Source organism: Pantherophis guttatus, chromosome 1, assembly GCF_059756535.1.
Source record: "Pantherophis guttatus breed Tessera chromosome 1, ASM5975653v1, whole genome shotgun sequence".
NCBI classification, from domain to species: domain Eukaryota; kingdom Metazoa; phylum Chordata; class Lepidosauria; order Squamata; family Colubridae; genus Pantherophis; species Pantherophis guttatus.
In genome coordinates this window covers 237,443,503-237,466,073 of record NC_142063.1, presented here as the reverse complement: position 1 = coordinate 237,466,073, position 22,571 = coordinate 237,443,503, and the positions used below count along the sequence as shown (strand labels likewise).

At 38.3% G+C, this 22,571-nt stretch overlaps 1 long non-coding RNA gene across 1 annotated transcript in view; it reads right to left on the bottom strand.

The window, feature by feature from the left end:
* Positions 1–8,752: 8,752 nt before the first annotated feature.
* Positions 8,753–22,571, bottom strand: part of LOC148116809 (uncharacterized) — a 55,787-nt gene continuing 41,968 nt past the window's right edge. The window contains exons 2-3 of the long non-coding RNA XR_015733823.1: positions 13,775–13,916; positions 8,753–9,531 (exon numbers count right to left, since the gene is read on the bottom strand). This is a non-coding gene — a long non-coding RNA (uncharacterized LOC148116809). The remainder of the gene's footprint in view (positions 9,532–13,774; positions 13,917–22,571) is intronic.

Below are 22,571 nucleotides of genomic sequence, written 5' to 3'. Positions count from 1 at the left end.
AGACTAAAGGGTATCTTGAAGTATGATGATAAGATTGGAAGAATAGCAATCTGTTTAACGGAGAATGGAGACAGATCAAACCCATTCAATGTAAAATGCAACGTGCAGAGGTGGTGATTGGCGGTGATGTGCTGTGGCGATCCTGGCAGCCTGGAACATGTCTAAAACAGAGCATATGGAGGTCAAAAATGTGACGCGCGGAGGCAGCGATGGGCTGTGGCAATCCCAGCAGCCTGGAACAGCTGATTGGCAGTATTCCGGGAAGCTGATCCGAAGCCAGTCAGCTGCTCATGCTGAATCAGGCTGCAATAACGTGCTGAAGCTGTCCAGGCTGTTTGCTGTTTGTGCAAGGATGCTAGCCAAATGAATACCAATGAATGCTGGTAGGCAGAGGCAGAATTTTTTTTTCTTAGGTTTTTCTCCCCAAAAACTAATGTGCGTCTTATACTCCAGAACATCTTATACTCCAAAAAATATGGTATATACCAACATGTTTGCATGACATTTCATAAACACCACTGAATATCCCACTCAAGCTTTACTAAAAACTAAAGTAAATGTAACTGGTAAGTGAATTATATGCTTTTGCTAGTGTATAGTTGAAAAAGTACAGTAATAAAAGCCAGTGTTTTTGCTAATTAAATTTACTAATTATTAGAAGTGTTTGCTGCTGAAAGATTTAAATCACTTATTGAACCTGAATGAAAGCGGTAGCAGAAAGCACAGGCCTCTGGAGAGCTTGGTAAGAAAGGAATGTATTAAAAATATAATTGGTTTTAAAGCATGTTAGATTATTTTGTTCCCATGATTTACTGTATGCTGTCTGATTTCTAGTCACCTTAATGTTGTGGGATTTTCCTTTCAGCTTGTATTCTGTTAATAAGTTATTCGGAAAAGGTGCTAAGACGGTTCTCTTTTTGTGACAAAATCCCAGGATTTCAGAGTCCAAATTAAAGTTGAACAGCAAAGTTTCTCTTGAATTGCTTTGGGAGATGCAAGTCTTCTGAGATAGTTAACTATAGAAAGCCTGTCCAAGCCTTTTGTTCTTTCTTTCTTTCCTTCTTTCTTTCTTTCTTTCTTTAAAGAAAAATATAATGATATCTGACAAAGAATCTCTACATTTATCTACAAAGTCAGGACTTTCAGATTTCAAGCATTTCTACAGCTCTTGAACTAGAAAGCTCTAGTTCAGTGGTGAAATCCTCTGCGGGTTGCCACCAGTTTGCTGCCCGTGCATGCCTGCTGCACACCAAACATGCCAAACGCATGCTGGGCACGCGCATGCAAAACGCACACCAAACGCATGCTGCATGCACATGCACACCAAATGCACACTGCACACATGTGCATGGACAGTGTGCACCAAACGCACTTCACACGGAAAAAGAAGCCATTTGAAGGTGAGTAGAACAGTGGGAGGGAACAGCTGTGCCGCTTGATTTAGATTTGCTAGAAAGCAGGATTTGGCACAGCTGATCATCGGAAATACCGGTTGGGACAAACTGGTAGCTTTTTTTCACTACTGGTTCGCCCGAACCGGTAGCTTTTATTGCTACCGGTTCGCCCAAACTGGTGTGAAACGGTAGCATTTCACCCCTGCTCTAGTTATATTGCACCAATGAGCTGGTGTGTACAATTATATGGAGGTGCTGATTGTTGTTGTTGTTGCCATTGCAATACAGCCAAATTTGTTATCACGTTAGCCATTTACAGAAGAAAGGGATGAGGGGGGAGTTAAAAAACAAAATGGATGTGGTACATCTATGGAGGCTACCCTACTTCTTTTTTTAATTTATTTGTATTAATGGATACTAACCAAGCAAGACTAAAAAATACATCACTGATAGAATACTACTGATTAAAATTAAATAAACTTGAGAAGAAAAAAGAAACAAAGGAAAAGATAAACAAGGCACCACATCATAATAACATAAAATGGATTCAATCTTTAATCTTCTTATTAAATCTAAACTAGAAAGAAGATATTGTTCCATCTTCTCATTTTTAAATAAAATGACATTGATAACCCATAGCTTGAATTTATTCTTAAATATCATCAGTATAGATTTCTTTCCAACTATATAAAATACTTATCTTTGCCAAGCTCTAGGCCAGTTATGGTGAACCTTTTAGACATCAAGTGCCCAAATTGTGTGCGCGTGCATGCCCAAACTGCAAGGTGCACGCACACATGAATGCATGCATGCGCTGACATGTGCACATCCATGCGCCAACATGCACACATGTGCCGACATGTGCTAATGCATGCATGCGCGGACATGAGTGCATGTGCAACAGAGACCTGAAGATCAGCTGGCCAGTAGGAGGCGGGGCATCCCAGCACCGGCAGTGCAGCAAGAGGTCATATCTTTTTCTTTCGTGAACTTCTTTTTGTCGTTTGCAGGGAAACAGAAGCTCACGAAAGAAACACCATGGAGATCTGACCTGCGACGATGGCGCACATGCCAGCAGAGAGGGCTCTGCATGCCACCTCTGGCACGCATGTCATAGGTTCACCATCACGGCTCTAAGCTTAACAGCCACATTTCTTAATAAGTATCAATGCTGTATTTCAGGAATATAACGTCGCATTATATTTTTAACTATTACATTTTTCCCAAAGCTATATCAAACACAGTATATATATTGTAACTTGAAACCAAAATATGTCATGACTGGAGAAGACCAAGTCATATAAGCCAGAAAGCCCTCAAAATTCTTATAATGCTCTATCACTTCTTGAAATGATGATCAAACATTATTTTCTCCCTTGTTAAATAATGAAAAGACCAGTGAAACATTTGCCAGTTCAGATTACTCAAATATTCAGGCATTTTAAAGAGAAATCATCCCTCCCACAAAGCCTGCAGCCATTCCTCCACTTTTGAAAGCAAAGGAAGAATCTTCTGCCTCCTCCCAAATTGTAAATACTATAAAAGCTCAGTTAGAGATGGATTGAGGGAAACTGACTGGGCTTCTTTTCTGTTCCAGCTTCTGTGATCCTTAGAATATCAAACCCAGTCAGGATGGCATGGGATATCCTGAAGTTATAAGAGAAATCTATGATCTTAAAAATAATCATTGGGTCTGACATGCGTATGAAATTCAAAACTTATCACATTCTGTTTCATTCTGAACATCATTCCAGGCAGGGGTGGGTTCTACTTACCTTTACTACCGGTTTGCAATGGGATCGCTTGCACATGCACAGAAGCTTCTGTGTATGCGCAGATTTCTTCTGATGACATCAGGATCAGTGGGCGGAGCCTCCCGACAGTTTTACTACCGGTTCTATAGAACCGGTCCAAACCGGGGGCAACCCACCACTGATTCCAGGGGATAGTACTTCAAACAATGGACAAGGCTTGACAACCTGCATTTTATTACATTTAAGGTAATAAAAATCTAATTTATGTTAACTCATGATATAGGTTCCCCTTATATATAATATTTTTCCTTTTTTTCATATCAAAAATCACAATTTGTTAACTTGTGGATGGTGTACGGAGGTCATACCCATAGTAACCTTGGAATCACAACATTGGGCAAGGCCTGCATTAAATTATCTTGCTCTACAGACAACCACTACCATATGAGATGAAAATATAGATCCTTTCTTAAATTAGTTCACTATTCAGATTTGCAGATCCTACCTGTCTGTCTGTCCTTCTGTCTGTCTTTCTAACATCTACCATTTAGCTATCTTTTTATCACCAGAAGTGGCAATCAACCTACTTTATTAGAGGATTGGAATTAAGATTTTTTTTATATCATCTAAAAAAAAAAAACTAAAGCAATTTGGAAACCTATAATTATATAAGAATTGATTGACACACATTCAGATCTTTGCATTTGCATAGCTTATAGCATGTAATTAAATGGAGATTAATATGCAGCTGACTCTTAATGGAAATTAATATTAGATACATCAGCCTTTCACTATTATTTAACACTGGATTCCTCGTCTCAGAAACCCTCTGAAATATGACATGCTAAATAGATACTGTTTCAGAGAAGCAGGATTTTACTAAAGACAAGTACATTAAGCCAAGTATTCAAAAGTGTCATTACTAAATTGTCTGGCAAGCAATAGCAGTTCGGCCCTTAATGAACTTGTAAATAAATGTTTGTCTACCGCAGCAGCAATTGCACAGATGCTTATTCTTAACTATCTGTGGATGTCAAAGTCAACGTGATTGATTAACTTCCATTGAAACTTCTTTTCAATGTGAAACAAAGCTGGCAGAAAAGCGCTACTTTGCATGCAATGTTATGATGAGAACTTTATCCCTATAATTTTTACAGTTTTCTATATGCAGTCACTCTAATTGCTTCAGAAAGACACTTAAATGTCTTCATGGGGAAAAGGTTGAAAGAAATTATTGTTCCCTTTACCCATATTTGGCGTGACTAAGTTGTACTGTATGAGTAGGGATAACATTTAGAGATAAGATTAAATTCCACAAGTCCTAAGATGCACATGGGAAGAGCAATATTGCGAAAGAAATGTACGTACTGTAAATATCCATGATACTTTGGATTCTTAAACATGTGGAAGCCACAAAAGAGGATATCTCTCATAGTCCAACTTTCAAGGCCTGTTACCTCTCTTCTTCCCCATGATTTACAATATACATAGAAAGCTACTGGAGAAGAAGGCTATATCCATATGGCAAAAGGAAAATCTGAACTTGCATTTATCATCTCCTTCTGTCTTTAACAGTTCTTGAAGAGAACAAAAGTTGAATGATCTTTTAGAGCCCTATTTTGCAACAACAATGGTCATTCAAGGAATAAACCTAACAAGGCATATTGCCTCCAGACAGGTGGGATCAAGGAGATGTTTTACACATTCTGTAGACTAAGTAGAGTCTGTTTTTTTTTTTTAATAATTTGTTTATATACAGTGCTACTCTCTGACCTATCTTGATGTTCTTTTTTTGAAAGCAGAGGAATTTGCTTGAAATCTGTTTTGGTTACGATTTTGTGATCCCTGCTGTTGTTAAACTCACTGTAATTCAGTCCATTTATCCAGATACACAGTTAATATTTTTCTCTTAAAATTAAAGCTATGAAAAGTCCACAAGGAACTAACTTTGTCTTTCAGATTGGCAGTCTCCAGGAAAATGCTTTCAACAAGGAAATGTTAAACCAGGACCTATTGCCCTCTTCGATGATTTTTTGGGATTAGAGAAACACCATTTACCCTTTTATAACTAAGAGGAAGCTCAAATTTGCATTTCTGAATACATTTCTTTATGTGAGGCTCCATGGGATATTCTGATCCAAGGGTTGCAGTTTTCACACTCCCCTTAGTCAAATAAATCAGTTTTGTATTCCAACATATCACTTTCTCTATAAAATAAAGCAAGAGAAATCTCTTCTATTTATAAACAGATCTTTAAAGCCTCCTCATTCAGTTCTGGTCAAAAAGAAATTCCATTAATAGCTACTAGAAACCACAACACATATATTTTAATCCTGGTCAAATAACTTCAGTTTATATTTCTTCCACTGACTCTTATAAAACATAATCTTTAATCCCATCAAATAATGTCCCACAAGTTGATTTATCATTTTCTATTTGTCTTCTTTTAGGAACAACTTCAGTAGTTTGACCCATCCCCTTTGCAAATCCAAGATAAGAAGGCTTTCCAAATCATTATTCTGGTTTATTATTTGTGTGTCCTCTTTAGTTGTTAAGACAGGAGCCAGTATCATATGTAAATCCATTGTGTTATTCTTTTCCATATCATTCTTGTAGTCAGGCATTTTTAAATCCATTTTCAAATCCATAGCATCTTTTTTTCCATTTCACTCTTGTAGTCTGGGATTTTTTAAAAGTCCATTTTCAAATCCACATTCAAATCAATCTAAATCTCTATTTTAGCCAGTAAACTCTGTTCTTCTTTTATATCCTCTGTTAAATCCATTTTTATAGTATCAGGCAATCTTGTAAGTAATTTCTGAATAATTTCTTTAATTTCTTCCATAGTCAAATAATATTACTTCAGTGTATTAATGGACCTCTTCTTCTCCAATTGTATCCTTAGTTCTCTCAGACTTCCCTCAAATCAACCTTCAAAGTCCCCTCTCACTATATGTTTATTTTCCAATCAACAAAACTTTCCCACAGGAGGATTTCTTACCGTTAATTTCAAAATCTTCATCATTTTCTTTCATAAAATTTTAAACATCTCACAGGAAATGCTCTTTCAACTCCATCCGGCCTTTTGGAACATCAATGTTCTAGTTTCCCATTTGCTGTTTTCCAAACATTAAAAGTTTTCTTTTTAATCCTTAAATTTACATAACAAATTTCATCCAGGGTAAAAGGAATCTCTCCTGGCATGATAAAACTTGATCTAAGAAAGTACTTAGCATACAGAAAATCAATAACTGACAATAATCACTGTGGATAGTGAGATGGGCAACATATAAATTTAATAAATACATGAATAATAAGAAACTTCTTAAAGTAGTTAAGAAAAAATGTGGGAAAAGCCAGTGTTTATTGGAAGGTGCAAGACCACAGTTTAGGCTGGATGAGTTTCTCCCTGCTCCCAGTGTTGTCACACCTGAGGATCTCTTTACAGATGTGTTCTGTGCAGAGCAAATTTGCAGGTGGCCATAGTCAACTTCTTGATCCAGAGAGGAGTTCTGGGAAACCAGTCCATTCACTGACTGCTTTTAATGCTGCAGTCATTGGCTTCAATCTCATGGAGCTATCTTCAGTCCTCCATTGCTTCCCTGGACGTCTCCTAGTAAATGTAATTTTAGACTTAAGTGGTATTGATTTCTAGCCTACTCTACAGGGATAACAATTACCTATTTGCTTTTGCTGTTGAAACCCATATCTCTGCTAGAATTCAAGGCAGCAAACATAGCAATAGCACTTAGACTTATATACACCCCATAGTGTTCTACAGCATTCTCTAGGTAATATGTCAACATATTTCCCCCAATAATCTCATTTTACTGATCTCAGAGGGATAGAAGGCTGAGTCAAGCTAAAGCCTATCAGGATCAAACTCCAGGTTGTGGGCAGAGTTTGCCTGCAATACTTCCTCCTAACCACTGTGCCACCAGAACTCCATACATGGTTTCCTTCCCCATTTTATCCTCACCACAGTTCTGGGAAATTAGGCTAGGAGAGTAGCTGACCAAAAGTTATCCATTGAACCTTATGGGTAAGTAGGGATTGAAATCTGGTTCTTTGAGACCTAATGTTAATTATCTAGCCATTGCACTTATTCTTGTTCTCTAATAAGTGGGCTGGTAAACTGAAGTTCAAATTGACCTAGGACCAGGTAGATAAATTAATCTTATTTTCTACCAGTTGACATTCATTTGGGTGAAGGAGAATTTATTTTGGAAATTCTTTCAAAGAAAAGAGGATTTCCAAGAAGCTCATGGATGGAATTTGATGTTCTTGTGCTAATTCGTTACAAAGTGTCCAGGGGGTGGACATGATTGACTTTTTTCCACCATCATCGGTGGAAATGTGCAATCTATCTGGATTCAGTTAAATCTTAGTAAAAAACACAGAAGGAAAGTCCATGTCTTCATTTATTTATTTCAATAATTCTGCTATTTTTAAATGATAAAATGGAATCTTCTTCTTGAGAAATTTGGGGATAATTTTTCCTTCCACTGGAAAAGACCCTTGTACCTGGTTCTACTATGGATTCATTTTTTGCTTGGTGTAATTACTGCCTTTCTGATTATTCTGTGAAAGTTAACTAGCAATAGTAGCCGGTTGTCTTGGGAGCCTCAATTATTGCTCCCTGGTAGTAAGAAAAATCCCCTTTCCCAGTGGATAGGAAACACTCTATCTTCAGGAGAATTAAAAATTCTGCTGTTGTTGCTGTTCCCACTAATAAGTACAATGGGACACAGACAACTTCAGACTCTATTAATTTTTAGTGTGACTGCTACAGCTAAGCAGAATATCATGCCAACATCCTCAAAATGAACTTCTCTATGAGTAAGAAGGTATCAGTGCACAACTAAATCTGTTTTTAAAAGAAAACTCCCCCTTTATAGCCCAACCCTATATCCCCTGTAGGGCTCTTTCAAAGGGAGCGGATGCAAATGTGACCAAGGATGATTAATAGAAAGCAAATTGAAGAGTCATTTATCAACTGGCCTGGCAGTGGGGAGGAGGGCCCAGGAACCGACAAGAAAATTCTAAGTTCCTTGAACTTGGTGTTGGATAAAGCAAAAACAGGACAAGGCAAAAAATTCATGAATACGCTCCAGTTAATCTGTATGCGTGCTGCAGTGCTCTGTAGTTTAGATCCATTGAAATCTGAAATTCCCTTCCCTGTTGATGTCAGCTAGTTAGCCAAGATGGTGCATTACAGTTATGATCACTGCACGGCACATAATTTAGATTTATCTCTTTAGGGATTCAGCTCCACCCCCTGCTAGCTAATATGCTCACCATGTTTAATGATGCACAAAATTTCCCTGAGTACAGGTTATTTATCTTTATCAGGGCTTGCTTTTGGCTGGCTGTCAGTTATCAACAAGAATATTTGTTCCTAAATGGTTTGTGCTCATCCATATTCCAGTGCAATCCAGAGGCCCATAACATCGCTAATATTTGCAGTAAAAGTGCTTCAGATCTTCTGATATATTTTAGTAATCCTGATTTATGAGCCCCAAGTAGCTCTCCTTTTGATTCAAGGATATGAATGTCTTGACAAAAAGTGGCAAAGACTCTATATAATATAAAAAAGCAAGTTGATGTATTATGATATTTATTTGTTTGTTTTTCTCACCAGACATACAATGACCTCTATGTGATTATGTGCACGTAAGCATGCCTAGAATCAAGATTGAAAGTGGGGAAACCATCTTTCCCCCATTCCACCCTCACCCCCCCCCCCAGCCTTCATACAGAAGCATTACATATTCAAGCTACCTCTCTACAAAGCCAGATGTGTCATTTTCACAAGGACAGAATTTATTTCTTATTCAAAGTATCTGGCTGGCTTGCAGCTGAACATGGAGCTGGATTCTTAATCAAAAATGTGAATTGTGGCGTGCAACTGTACTCATTATCCAGAGCTTTTTGCCACTGCTAATATAGAATAGAATAGAACAGAATTTTTTATTGGCCAAGTGTGTTTGGACACACAAGGAATTTGTCTTGGTGCATACGCTCTCAGTGTACATAAAGGAAGATACGTTCATCAGGAATCATAAGGTACTACACTTAATGATAGTCATAGGATACAAATATGCAATCAGGAAACAATATCAATATAAACAGTAAGAATACAAGCCACAAAGTTACAGTCATACAGTCATAAGTGGAAGGAGATGGGTGATGGTAACGATGAGAAGATTAATAATAATGCTGACTTAGTAAATAGTTTGACAGCGTTGAGGGAATTATTTGTTTAGCAGAGTGATGGCGTTGAGGAAAAATGTTCTTGTGTCTAGTTGTTCTGGTGTGCAGTACTTTATAGCGTTGTTTTGAGGGTAGGAGTTGAAACAGTTTATGTCCAGGATGTGAGGGGTCTGTAAATATATATATATATATTTTAAACAAATAATTTTTATTGAATTTTTAAGTTTTAAAAAACAAAGTAAAGAAAAATACAACAAAAAATGAAAACACATTAAAAACACGTAACAAGCATAACATTACATCATATATTATTTTACAGCTTACTGTATCAACCTGGATATATATTCCCTATTCTTATTCAATTGTTCATCTACGTACTTATATTTACATTCGTATCTATTTACAAAACCATCATTATCCGGATAACACTATTCAGTAATTTACACTTCCTAGTTTTAACTCAATTAAATTAACAGTCCAAATTATTATTTTGATTTCTTTTTTCTAACCAATCATATAGTTTGTTCTACACTATAATATTCTGACTCTTTCCTCTCCTTAATTTTCAGCATCATCTTATCCATTTCTGCACATTGTAGAATTTTTCGAATTACTGTTTCCTCTCCTGGTACTTTATTTTGTTTCCATCCATAAGCGATGGTAATCCTTGCTGCCGTTAATATATGGAGTATTAGATATTGTAAAGATTTGTCTATTTTTGGATTAATTATTCCTAATAAATAGAGTTCTGGTTTAAATTCCATTTTTAATTGGGTAATTTCCTCTAGCCAATTTTTAAATTTACGCCAAAAATTTTTTATCTTGGGGCACATCCATCACATATGGTAGTATGTGCCTAATTTGTAACCACATCTCCAACAATTATGTAATAGATTTGGGAACATTTTGGCCAATCTCGCTGGTGCCAAGTGCCATCTATGGAACATTTTATACAAATTTTCTTTATAGGCTACTGCCATTAATTTATAGTTTCTATCCCACAATTTGCCCCACTTTTCTAATTCTATATTGTGGGTCTGTAAATATTTTCACAGCCCTTTTTTTGACTCGTGCAGTATACAGGTCCTCAATGGAAGGCAGGTTGGTAGCAATTGTTTTTTCTGCAGTTCTAATTATCCTCTGAAATCTGTGTCTGTCTTGTTTGGTTGCAGAACCAAACCAGATAGTTATAGAGGTGCAGATGACATACTCAATAATTCCTCTGTAGAACTGTATCAGCAGCTCCTCGGGCAGTTTGAGCTTTCTGAGTTGGTGCAGAAAGAACATTCTTTGTTGTGCTTTTTTGATGATGTTTTTGATGTTAGGTGTCCACTTTAGGTCTTGAAACTATTTGGAAACTCAATGCTTTTATTTGGAACACTTATGCTCAACTGTCTGCATTTATATTTTTGCACAATAAAACTGTTATAACAAATGGTCTTGTCAAGTATTGCTGAATTCATTGTCATGATGTGATTTCTAATCCACCTAAGGGACAACGATGTTTCTATGAACACTAACCTGTATGGAATGGAGGCGGGGTTATATATGATAGAACTGAATATTATTGATATCATTTTCAGAATACACTTTGATTGCAAGACCTCAAAATAGCCATCAAGTTTCTCCTTCTTATTTCTGCAATATCTGATTTTCTCAAGGCAGAGATCCATTGTCTTCTAAGAGGGGAGGGCAAAATTAAGTCCCATTGAGAACTTGATCATCTGGGTTATTTTTATTTTTATTTTTTTGTCAAAGTTGCATTGGAGCCAGCAGTTAAAATTAATAAACTACAACAAAAATAAGAATTCTAACCTGCTTCAATGAGGTTTTCTTCCCCGTATAAAAAAAGCTGTAGCACCTGCACTCTCCTGAACATTCATGTGGGGAAAAAATGTTTTGACTGCTGCATTTGAGCCATAGTGGTTAACTACACAAGGAGTTAACTCCAGCCATAGAAACATGAGGCTCAGACAATTTAGAATGCATGCTTAACCTAAGATTAATTCAATTTATTTAAATGGGTACTTTGAGGAGTAGCATAGAGAATCTGCATGACTTTGGTGGTGAAGGTTGAACTTGCTTTCAAGGCTTCCTGACTTGGACTCAGCAGTAAATCATCCATCTCCTGACATTTCACAGCTTAGCGCCATCTCTCAGCTTAACTCAGCAGAAGAGCCACAGACATGGCACAGCTGAATTGGAGTCTTTAATGCAGATGTAATGCAACTACCACAAAGCAATGCTATATAATTTCCCACTGCCAATAAGTAGAAGTTTGTGATTTTCATGCTCTTCAGAGTTTAAACTGATGGCTTCTTTCTCCCACCCTTTCAAATTAACTCGGTGCAGCAATTGGTGGCCCTGAAACTGAGCAGTTATATTACATTGACATTATAGCCATCGCTGGGCTTGAAAATTGCTCACCATCCTTTTACTCTCTTCCCTCTCCATATGAATTTAGAAGTGTTGGATCCTTCTCCTTTTACCTCATTTTTGGTTTTGACAACTATAGAATTAGTTTATTTTATGGATTAGCCCATGAGCCATATCAAAGTGCAGAGTTCCAAACACAAATAAAAACAATTCAAAATGAATTGGAGACAACTATAGAGGTTTACTCACTCTTTCCATCTTTATTTTTTTTTTCTTTCATCAGGAAATTTCTCCATCTCTAAATTCTACATGTCTTCCCTTTCCTAAGGCAACATTCATTTCATTTTTTTCCCTTGCCAGAAACTATCTGTTTCAAAACTCGCCTCTCCTTCCACTTCGTGGATAGAGAAATCAGAGACAAAAATATTTTCCCCTTCTACTGCATCATCAGGAATTTCCTCCCATTTTAAAATTCTCCTTCCCATGTTCTGACAGGGCAATTTCAGCACTTTTCTTGTCAATTGTGCAGTTGTTACCTTCCTCCATTAATTAACTTCTCCTCAGAACTGCTGACAGGTTCAAAACCATTACTTCATGGACAGTTGGGTGCCCTAGTCTTATAAGGTACCTACTTACAAAAAGAGTAATAATCTGCTGCTCGTCAAGAACATACTTTGTCTGGATGTCCCTTCCAGTGAATATTCAGGTTTTCCTTACCTGCAGCATGAGTCAAAATATCATTTTCTTCTATTCTTATACTGCCACAAGTTCTTTTTGGACTCCCAACTGCTATTCAATGAGCAGGTAGCAGCTGTAGCCAAGATGGCCTTTGTCCTCTTCATCCCTTGTGCCTGTTTCACCCTTTTTAAGGTCAGGGACCCTTCAGATAGTCACTCATGCCCTAGTCACATCAGAGCTTGACTACTGCAAAGTGGTCTATCTGGGGCTGTCCTTGAAGACCACCTAGAACAGAGGTGCCAAACCCGATCACATCACGGGCCATATCATGACATATCTGGATTTTTTGCCTTTGTGGGACTGGGGTGGGTTTGGCCTGTGTGGGCCAGATCCGGCCCACTGGCTGTATGTTTGACATGCCTGACCTAGAAGATTCAACTGATCCAAAATACACCAGTATAAACAGTATAAGCATGTGTGTGTGCTAGAAGCCGGAAGCCAAAAGAGCAGCCGCCCAGTGTGCATGTGCATGATGGGTGACTGCTCTTCTGGTTTCCAGTGTGTGCATGCACGCCGGCCACCTGGTCTTCTGGTTCCTGGCTTGCATGTGCTCATGAAGATCATCTGGCCATGTGCATGCCAGAAACCGGAAGAGCAGCCACCCGGTGCACATGCATGTGACAGGAAGATGATCTTCCTGTTTCTGGCACACACATGCGCACCAGCCAGCTGGTCTTCACGTGCGCATGCATGCCAGAAACCAGAAGACTAGGTGGGCGGTGCGCATGCGCACGCTGGGGGGCTGCTCTTCCAGTTCCGGTGCTCCTGCACGCGTGAAGACCAGCTGGCCAGCACGCCAGAATCCAGAAGAGCAACAGCTGACAGCTCGCGTGCCCAGAGAGATAGCTCTGCATGCCACGTCTGGCACGCGTGCCATAGGTTCGCCATCACAGGCATAGGGCCTGGTTACTTGAGGGGCTGCCAATCTCCCATATCATCCCAGCCACTTCAATCTGGTTAGTCTGGTACACACTCTGGGTTCCTCTAATTAAGCATATATTGACATGTGTTGAGACCTCAGAAGTGTGCCTTCTCTGTTGCAGCACCTGCCCTTTGGAATGAGGTGCCCCAAAAGATCTAAAAGCCCATATCTTGCTGATGCTCTGAAGGAGCCTTAAGATCTGACTTTTTGGCAAGTGTGATTGAAGCCCCTTTTAATTTAAGATTTTTTTTCTTTTGTTTCCACCTGGTTTGTTATTTTTATTATCTTGTTTTTAAATATTTTGTAAACTGCCTAGAGTCATTGTGAGTTGGGTTACACATTGCATATAAGTATAGTAAATAACAGCAACAACTAACCAAATGCCCATTAGGAGGACAGGAGCTCCACAGCATCTTCCCTACTTGTGTTGTTCATCAACTGTCTTTCATAAAATACCAGGCTGGATGAAAATTGTCACAGAATTTTTCACAAGGAAAAACTGTGTTGGCTTCCAGGAATCTGAAAAAGAGTAGAATATATGCAAAATTTAACATTTATTTTCACCTTGCATTCTCTGCTAGTCTCTCAGCATTGGAATAAAACTCATCCTGTTTTAATTATATGAGCACTAAGCCAATATAATAAAGCCAACAACAAGGAAATCACTTACACACTGCTCAGGTCTATAGGGAGAAACCGCAAGTTCAGAATGGAGAGCCAGTATGAAACATCCATTTTCCCTACTTATCCACTTGGGAAAATATTATTCCAAGGTGGAGAATGGCCCCTTCTCTAAGCCAAAGTTGAATGAGCTCATGATATAAAAAGTGAAATATGCCCGAGGGCTACTTGTTATACGTTGCTCAGTATTTTAATACCAACTCCAGAGTGGAAAATAGATCCAATTTGTATTCTAGCTGTAATAGTGGAAATGCTCACAGCCATTTTCTCTTCCAACCAAATGACTGGATGGAAACAGTGATGAGAAAAGTATGGCATCTCTGATATTGTGAGACTGAGAGAAATGAGAAAACCCATCATTTAGAATTCAGTTTCTTCTACCTGTCAACATGTCAAATCTTCCTAGAAGAGAAAGTTTTAACTTGAAATTCTAAGGCTACATACAGCTCCCAGAAAGTCTTGAATACAGCACCCAGGTACCTTCAGAAACTGATACCAGTTTGCAAATATTAGATACGAATTGTATGAACTGTATTTAATTTTAATTAAAAATCAAATAGAGTTTATAACCTTGTCCCACTCAGCACTGTTGGGAGTTTGGCTGTTGGCAGTGCCTCCTGAAGAGATATTTAGTCCCCTGTTCACTTTGGCAATGAAATTACAGCACATTCTCTATGGTTGCCTCCAGAACTGTGGATCTCTTTATGATATGGCACACATACAGGACCGGTAGTAGCCTCTGTACCTCCAATGATAGGTGAGCCATGTTTCAAGTACAGAAGTTGATCAAATTGCTTCAGAGAACCAGTCTTGCATCTGAAGTTACAATATGGTTGTTTATGTTGGTGTGCATGTGTAGAGTGACAGAAGGAAAGAGAAATAGCAGGTGTTTATACCGGTAGCACTAGAAGAGCTTCCTGGTTCTAGAGATACTTCCATTAATAATAATCCTGAGCATTTAAGAAGACAGAAAGAAAGAGAAGGAGGGGGTTTTCCTTGTCTTTTGGATACTTTTAGATGACAGAGTTCTGCCAGAATGCCATAGGACCAATTATCAAATCATCTTCTGAACACCATAAATTACCACAATGTTCCTCTACTTTGTCCTCACTATGTTCAACTCCCAAATTTATTTCACTAGTTATATGAAATACAGATGGAGAGATAATTTGAAATGACATTCTCACATATAAAACCTTTCACAAATAGAGGAATGATGCAGGAGTGGGTTCTACTTACCTTTACTACCGGTTCGCAACGGGATCGTGCGCACGTGCACGCTTCGCTCACAGGCGTGCACGCGCCTTACTTCTGCACATGCACAGGAGCTTCTGTGCATGCGCAGATCACTGATGATGACACCTGGGGTGGTGGGCGGGGCCTCCCACCGGTTTTACTACCGGTTCTTGTGAACCAGTCTGAACCGTGGTCCGAACCGGTCTAGAACCACTGGAATGATGCCAAGGAAAGTATGACCCATCCAATCATAAAGAGGCTGCTTTCCAGGACACGCAGAGACCATATCTGGGGCTGGGAGCAGGAGAGAGAGATTGTATTGCTTAGTCTTGCTTTGCTGCCAATGTCTTAGGACATGTGCTAAATAAGTGAATGGTCTATCCCTTTTTTTTTTTAATTAGATTTATATGCCGCCCTTCTCCGGAGACTCAGGGCGGCTTACAATGCATTAAGCAATAGCCTTCATACTTTTGTATATTTTATACAAAGTCAGCTTATTGCCCCCACAAACTGGGTCCTGGTTATGTGATAAAACTCAATAATCAATAATCTTGGGGAGAATGTTCATTTTAATTGCTGAGATCTTACCTGTGAAAGACAATTTTAACTTCTTCCATCTATCTATATCCTGCTTTATTTTTTGCAATAATGGAATGTAGTTATCCTCCTTTAAAGAGGAATATCTTGAGGTAATCCATATTCCCAAGTACTTTATTTTCTTCACTATCTGATGATCTAAGGACTTTTCTAGCTCTTTCTTATTTGCCTCTGTCATGTTTCTTGCTAAAATCTCCCCAAGATTATATTTTTATTCCAAACTATACCAGTGAATCTTGATAAAAAATATTTCCTAGATCTGGAAAAGAAGGTGCGAGAATTTTTATGGGAAGGGAAGAAGGCAAGGATTGCATACAAAACACTGCAAGGGAAAAGAAACATGGGTGGCTTTGGATTACCCGATTGGGAAGTATATCAGAAGGCGGCTAAATTAGTATGGATCAAAGAATGGGTTACATTACAAAACAAGAGAATCTTGACGTTAGAAGGCCACGATCTACAGGCAGGCTGGCACGCTTATTTATGGGACTTAAAGAACAAAAAGAACTCATATTTCCACAAACACAAATTAAGGGAGACCCTTATTCAAACATGGGAAGAAATTAGGCAACGATTTTACGTGAAAGTACCGAACTGGCTTTCAATCATGGAGGCTCTGACTGCCTCTAATAAAAGAGATATCTTGAAATTCGGCACGTATAAAGACATATTAGATGATAATGGTATTCTTAAATCACGGGAAATATTAAGTAATCAAGGCTTCAATTTAGATTGGTGGAGTTACCTACAGATAAGCTCAAGATATCAAAAAGATAGGGATCAATTTGGTATAGAGGCGAAGTACAACAATTTGGACAAAATTATGTTGGGGATTGAAAAGAAAATGCTAGCAAGATTTTACAACCTTTTATTAGGCGAGGACAGAACAGAAGGAATAGCCAGAAATCAATTGAATATTTGGGAAAAAAACATTGGTTATAGGTTAAATTTCAATGACTGGGAGGAGGCCTGGAATAGAAATTATAATTTGACTAAATCAGCAATTTATAGGGAGAACCATTACAAAATATTTCATAGATGGTATTTAGCCCCAGCTAGATTAGAAAAAATATTTCCCAGTGCTTCAGCAATATGTTGGAAGTGTGGAAAGGAGGTTGGCACCTTCTTTCATATGTGGTGGTCCTGCCCCGAGACAGTTTTGAACAAAAGTACGAAACTGGCTATGAGAAATAGTGGAAGAAGATATAGAATTTTCCCCTGAAATCTTCTTATTAGGAATGATGGGAGATGGACTCTCTAAAGATAAGATACATCTAATTATACATGTCATAACAGCGGCCAGGTTAACCTTTGCAAAATACTGGAAGGACAAACAAACCCCTCCAGAGGTGATAATAATAAACAAAATTCTAGAATGCGCAGAAATGGCAAAATTAACAAGTGCTCTTAAAGACGATGAGAATTCAAAATTCAAGGCAGTATGGGAAAGGTGGTACAAATGGTGGAATAATAGAATGAGATTATAAGGATATGTTTATTTTCAATAATGGTAGATTCGAAGATATTTGATATGTATATAATGTAAATATGTAATTGCACGACACCTCAGATGTTAACAGAGATTTGATGTTTTCTTTTTAAAAAAAATTTTTTAAATCAATAAAGTGTATTAAAAAAAACTCAATAATCAATAATCCTTAGTTTGAAGAGCACAGAACTTGTGCATAACTGTAATTTATAGTTCAGCATCACCATAGGACCAAAAACTGCCTTACTTTTGCCTTACAACCTAGATCAGTAATACTAATGTCTCCTATTATTAATGAGAGTGGAATCCCCAGCTGAAAAATCATGTATTAACAAATAATTCTGTCCTAGATTTAATAGGTTTTTTTTTTCTAGTGAATGGAATTATTATAAGAGTGCAAACTTTGCCACTAACAATATCCATATATTTAAGATGCTTCTGATATTAAACAAGACAGAAGGGAGCAGCTTTTGAGAGCATTGCTTTAGCACCCGTAATTATCCTTCCTTACAGACTACCCCAGCTATCATTTCCGTGATTTACAACACAAGCTTACTCTATTCTTTTAATGGAGTTTTCTTTTCATAAAGTACAAGCTTAATTTTAAAGATATTGTTTGCCTGTGATCTATATCTGTATTTTGATCTATTATTTATATTATATTATATTAGCCCCATGCGAGAGGTTGATGATTGTGTGTGTGTGTGTGTGTGTTTGTGTGTGTGTTGCTTCTTATATGTGGAAGGAAGGAGGCGGAAAGAAGCACCATATCTGCATACATAAAAAACATCTATTAACATTAGAATGCTGCCATTATCCTTTTTTCAGATGACAGCGCTATTTAGAGTTATCAACTAAGATCAAATCCTCTTTGTGCTCTGCATTACGGGAATACAAGGTATTAAGCAATCCCAGGTTTTAGACACTACCAGCAATTAATTAATCAATTAAAGATAGGCAGCCACCTTATAGGAAGATCTAATTTTAATATTCCAGGTTTTCAAAGGCAGGAAATTGAGAAGAAAGTCATCATGACACTTCAAGTGTATTTGTGAGTTCCAAGTGAACATTTATTCTACGTAGCAAGATAGACAATAGTTTTGTGATGAAAACCATCTACTGTATATGGGTACTGACTGACAACTCTTCTGATTTTGTACAATGCTTAAAAGAATGTTATGGGCTCTTCCATCCCAGGTTGTCTACCAAATTAATAGTGAGGAAGTTACAAAAAAAAGACATTACATGTTCAGCCTTGGCTTTTTTCTGGTACCTTCTAAGATCATTATACAATCCCTGTTTAGCAATGCTGATTGGCGATTAGGACAAGTGTAGACTTAAGTGTCTATACTTAAGTGTAGACTTAATATATGGTCTGCATTCATCTAGGCAACCAGGTTACAGTAAACAGATACAGCAAACTGAAACTTCAGTAGCCACTCAAGAGTTTTGTAGCCAAGAGATGGCAGCCTTGGCCATCATATTGGGGAACATTCAGGAATGTGCAATTGAAGTGGATGGACAGCTGGATTCAATTGTGATGACTAGTTCTCCTAATATGATATCTCAGACAATAGAACCGAAGCTGCCAACTATTAGATAACCTGAATTTGTATCACAGAACACCAGGCACTGACAAGATCACAATTCACCATTAAAATATAATATATAAAACAGCTGAACTACTGTTGCAGTCATTTGAGAAAGAATAATTTTCTGTTTGTTCTTGCTGCCAACTTCTTATGGTTAATACACGATTTTCTCCTCAAATAAAATTAGTTAAAACAGGCTGAGACTTCCTCCCATTTGTCATGTTAAGCCTGGACCTCTTGTGGAATGGAACTAAGATTGCCTTGCTCCTTTTTTAAATACAAGATTTCTTTTTTTAAACATAAACCTTTCCATCTCATGAAAAACCCGGAAAACCAAATACTCCAGTCTCTTAATACCACTTTATTGTTTCTTCTGGAGCCAGATAGGTTCTCATTTCAATTTCTATGGCGATGACAATGCTCGCATTCGGCATAGTTTCAAATGCACCACAGCGAAGATTCTCCCCTCTCCCAGATAAATCAAAACATAAAATCCAGTGAAAATAATTTGGGTTTTTTTAAATAAAGCAGAAATAATTTGACTAGCATGCTATATCAATTTGAATAAGCTGATTGCACACATATACACAGACACACATAAAAATTGAATACTTTCATACTACTGAGCATTGCTTACTGACCACGAGTGCTTTTTTTCCCTCTGCTGTCAAAAATTCTGCACCTACCATTTATCATAGGCATAGCAATAGTGTGTTTACAGTCTTTATTGAACTTGTCCTTACAACAACTCTATCAGACAGGTCAACATTTTTTTTACAGCTGAGGAACTGAAGCTAAAATGTAATGTCTTGTGAACTGTGAGAATATTACTATGGTGGGTCTTGAATTTAGGCACACAGGCTCTTAAATCCTAGAAACTGATAAAAATAACAATAACCACTGTTAGCCAATGTAGGGAAAGTGAACTTATTCTTCCTTCTTTCCTTAACACAATTAATTTACCAGTTAAATGCAGTGGTGGGTTGCCCCCGATTCGGACTGGTTCTATAGAACCGCCCACTGACCCCAACATCATCAGAACGCTTCTGTAATGTGCAGACGAGCGCATGCGCGAGCGAAGTGAGCGCCCACACGCAGCCCCGTTACAAACCGGTAATAAAGGTAAGTAGAACCCACCCATGGTTAAATGTATTTGTTACAATTATTTAACATTTTTCAGAACAGAATAAAAGAATTGGAAGGGATCTTGGAGATCTTCTGGTCCAACCCCCTGCTCAAGCAGGAAACTCTATACCAGTGATGGAAAACCTTTTCAGCACTGAGTGCTGAAAAGGGAGCGCACACAGGCTCTTCTGGACCACAACCCGGAAGAGGAGCTGCCCAGGGTGCATGTGCGCCCCCAAAAATGAACTTCTGGTTTCCGGTACATGCATATGCACCAGCTAGCTAGTCTTCTGGGTTTCTGGTGCACATGCGCGCATGAAGATCAGCTGGCCGATGTGCATGCTCACGCAGGAAAACGGGAGATCCAGCTCTTCCAGTTTCCGGCACTGCTGCATGCAAAAAGGCCAGCTCATCGTCATACATACATGCATACCAGAAACCGGAAAGAAGAATGGGTGATGCTGCGTGTGCCAGGCGACATGCCATTTTGGGCACACGTGCCATAGTGTTACCATCATGGCCCTATACCATTTCAGACAAATATCTCCTTAAAAACGTCCAGTGTTGGACGCCCACAACTTCTAAGGGCTAGTTACACTGATTAATTGTTCTAACTCTCAAAAAATTTCTCCTTCATTCTAGGTTGATTCTCTTCTTGCTTTACAAAGATAGCATTGGTTTACAAGGATGACACAGAATCATTTAAAAATACAATAAATGTTATTTAAACATGTAAATGGAATGAAGTATTCTGGGGAAAATCCTGCTAAGTGAAAATTCTAAAGAGAGTTCTCCACTGTATATTACTTCTCTCACATGCCACAAATAATAGACCCATACAGAGATGTCCTCAGTGAAATTTTTAAAGTTGTATTAAAACAGTAACCAAACAAATCTACAACCAGGGTTACACAGATACAAGAATAATTTCACACATAGTAACTGCTGAAGTCAGTGGATCAGAATCTCAATGTCCAGAGGCTTGTTCACCATATCACTCACCCAACTCAACAATTTCCTCAAAGGGTTAATGACTTCTCAATCACAGGATAAATACATAAACACAAACAGTGAATTTCTACCTAATTTAGTTCATATCATCCTTTGGTCAAGATGCTAAGCCAGAGTTTTCTTGCCCGAAATCTTGCTTTTACTGCCTTGGATTCTCTTGGTTTCCTATCAGATCTTCAGACAGTTTCTTGTCAGCTCTATGGCCCAGTCAGTCCTGGTCTACTTCCCTAGGTATGGCATAAATGGGCATTCCTTGCTGTCTTGGTGTACCAGCATGCCTACCATCCCTGTCTTACTGTCCTCATTTATTTGTACTTGCTTACTTCATTTATGTTTATACCAGTGGTGGGTTGCCCCCGGTTCGGACCAGTTCTATAGAACCGGTAATAAAACCGACGGGAGGCTCCGCCCACTGACCCGACGTCATCAGGACCCTTTTGTGCATGTGCGCACGCAGCCCCATTGCAAACTGGTAGTAAAGGTAAGTAGAACCCACCCCTGGTTTATACCTATACTTGCTATCTTGTACATGTTTGACAAACAAAATAATAAATAAATGTTGGATTATTCCCTTCATGATAGAATTTGCCCACCAAAGCATCTCCCTTGAATCTGGGCTGCAGGCAGCTACACCAACAAGTAGCACAGTAAGGCCTAGAGAAGGGAGAAAAGCCTAGTATAGTCTCTATTTATCTCTTACTCGAAAGTCATTTTTTTACTTCTGTCATATAAAATACAGCAAGAAACAATGCAGTTAAAATCAGTATTAAAGTTAATGCCATCAGAATCAAGTAATAGTTTAAGATTTGCTGACAAACTTGTGATTTTACCATTTTTCTAAATACTGGGAGGATAAAGGCCACAAAAGACATCTTGAGAAATATATTCCATAAACTGGAAGTCATACTGGAAACAGTGTTCTTCCACATACCAGAAAGCTGAGTTTCTGGAGAGGCATCTTTTAAAGGATCTCTTGTTATTTAAGTAACTGAGAAAGTTTATAGCAGTAGTGGAATTCAAAATCTTTTACTACCGGTTCTGTGGACATGGCTCGGTGGGCATGGTGTGACTTGGTGGGCATGGTGTGACTTGGTGGGCATGGCTTGGTGGGCATGGCAGGGGAAGGATACTGCAAAATCTCCATTCCCACCCCACTCCAGGGGTAGGATACTGCAAAAATTTCCATTCCCAGCCCACTCTGGGCCAGCCAGTTCTCTGAACTACTCAAAATTTCCTCTACCAATTCTTCAGAATTTGTCAGAACCTGCTGAATTTCACCCCTGGTTTATAGTAAGAATGGCAATCCCCCCAATAAGCCTTAATTATCCCAGGCTTTAAGACACATGTAAATTCTTCATATGTTGCATGCACAGGATTGGTTTTGTTTTGTTTGTTTGTTTTTTGCTCTCTCTCTCTCTCTCTTTTTTTTTTTTTTGGTCAGTC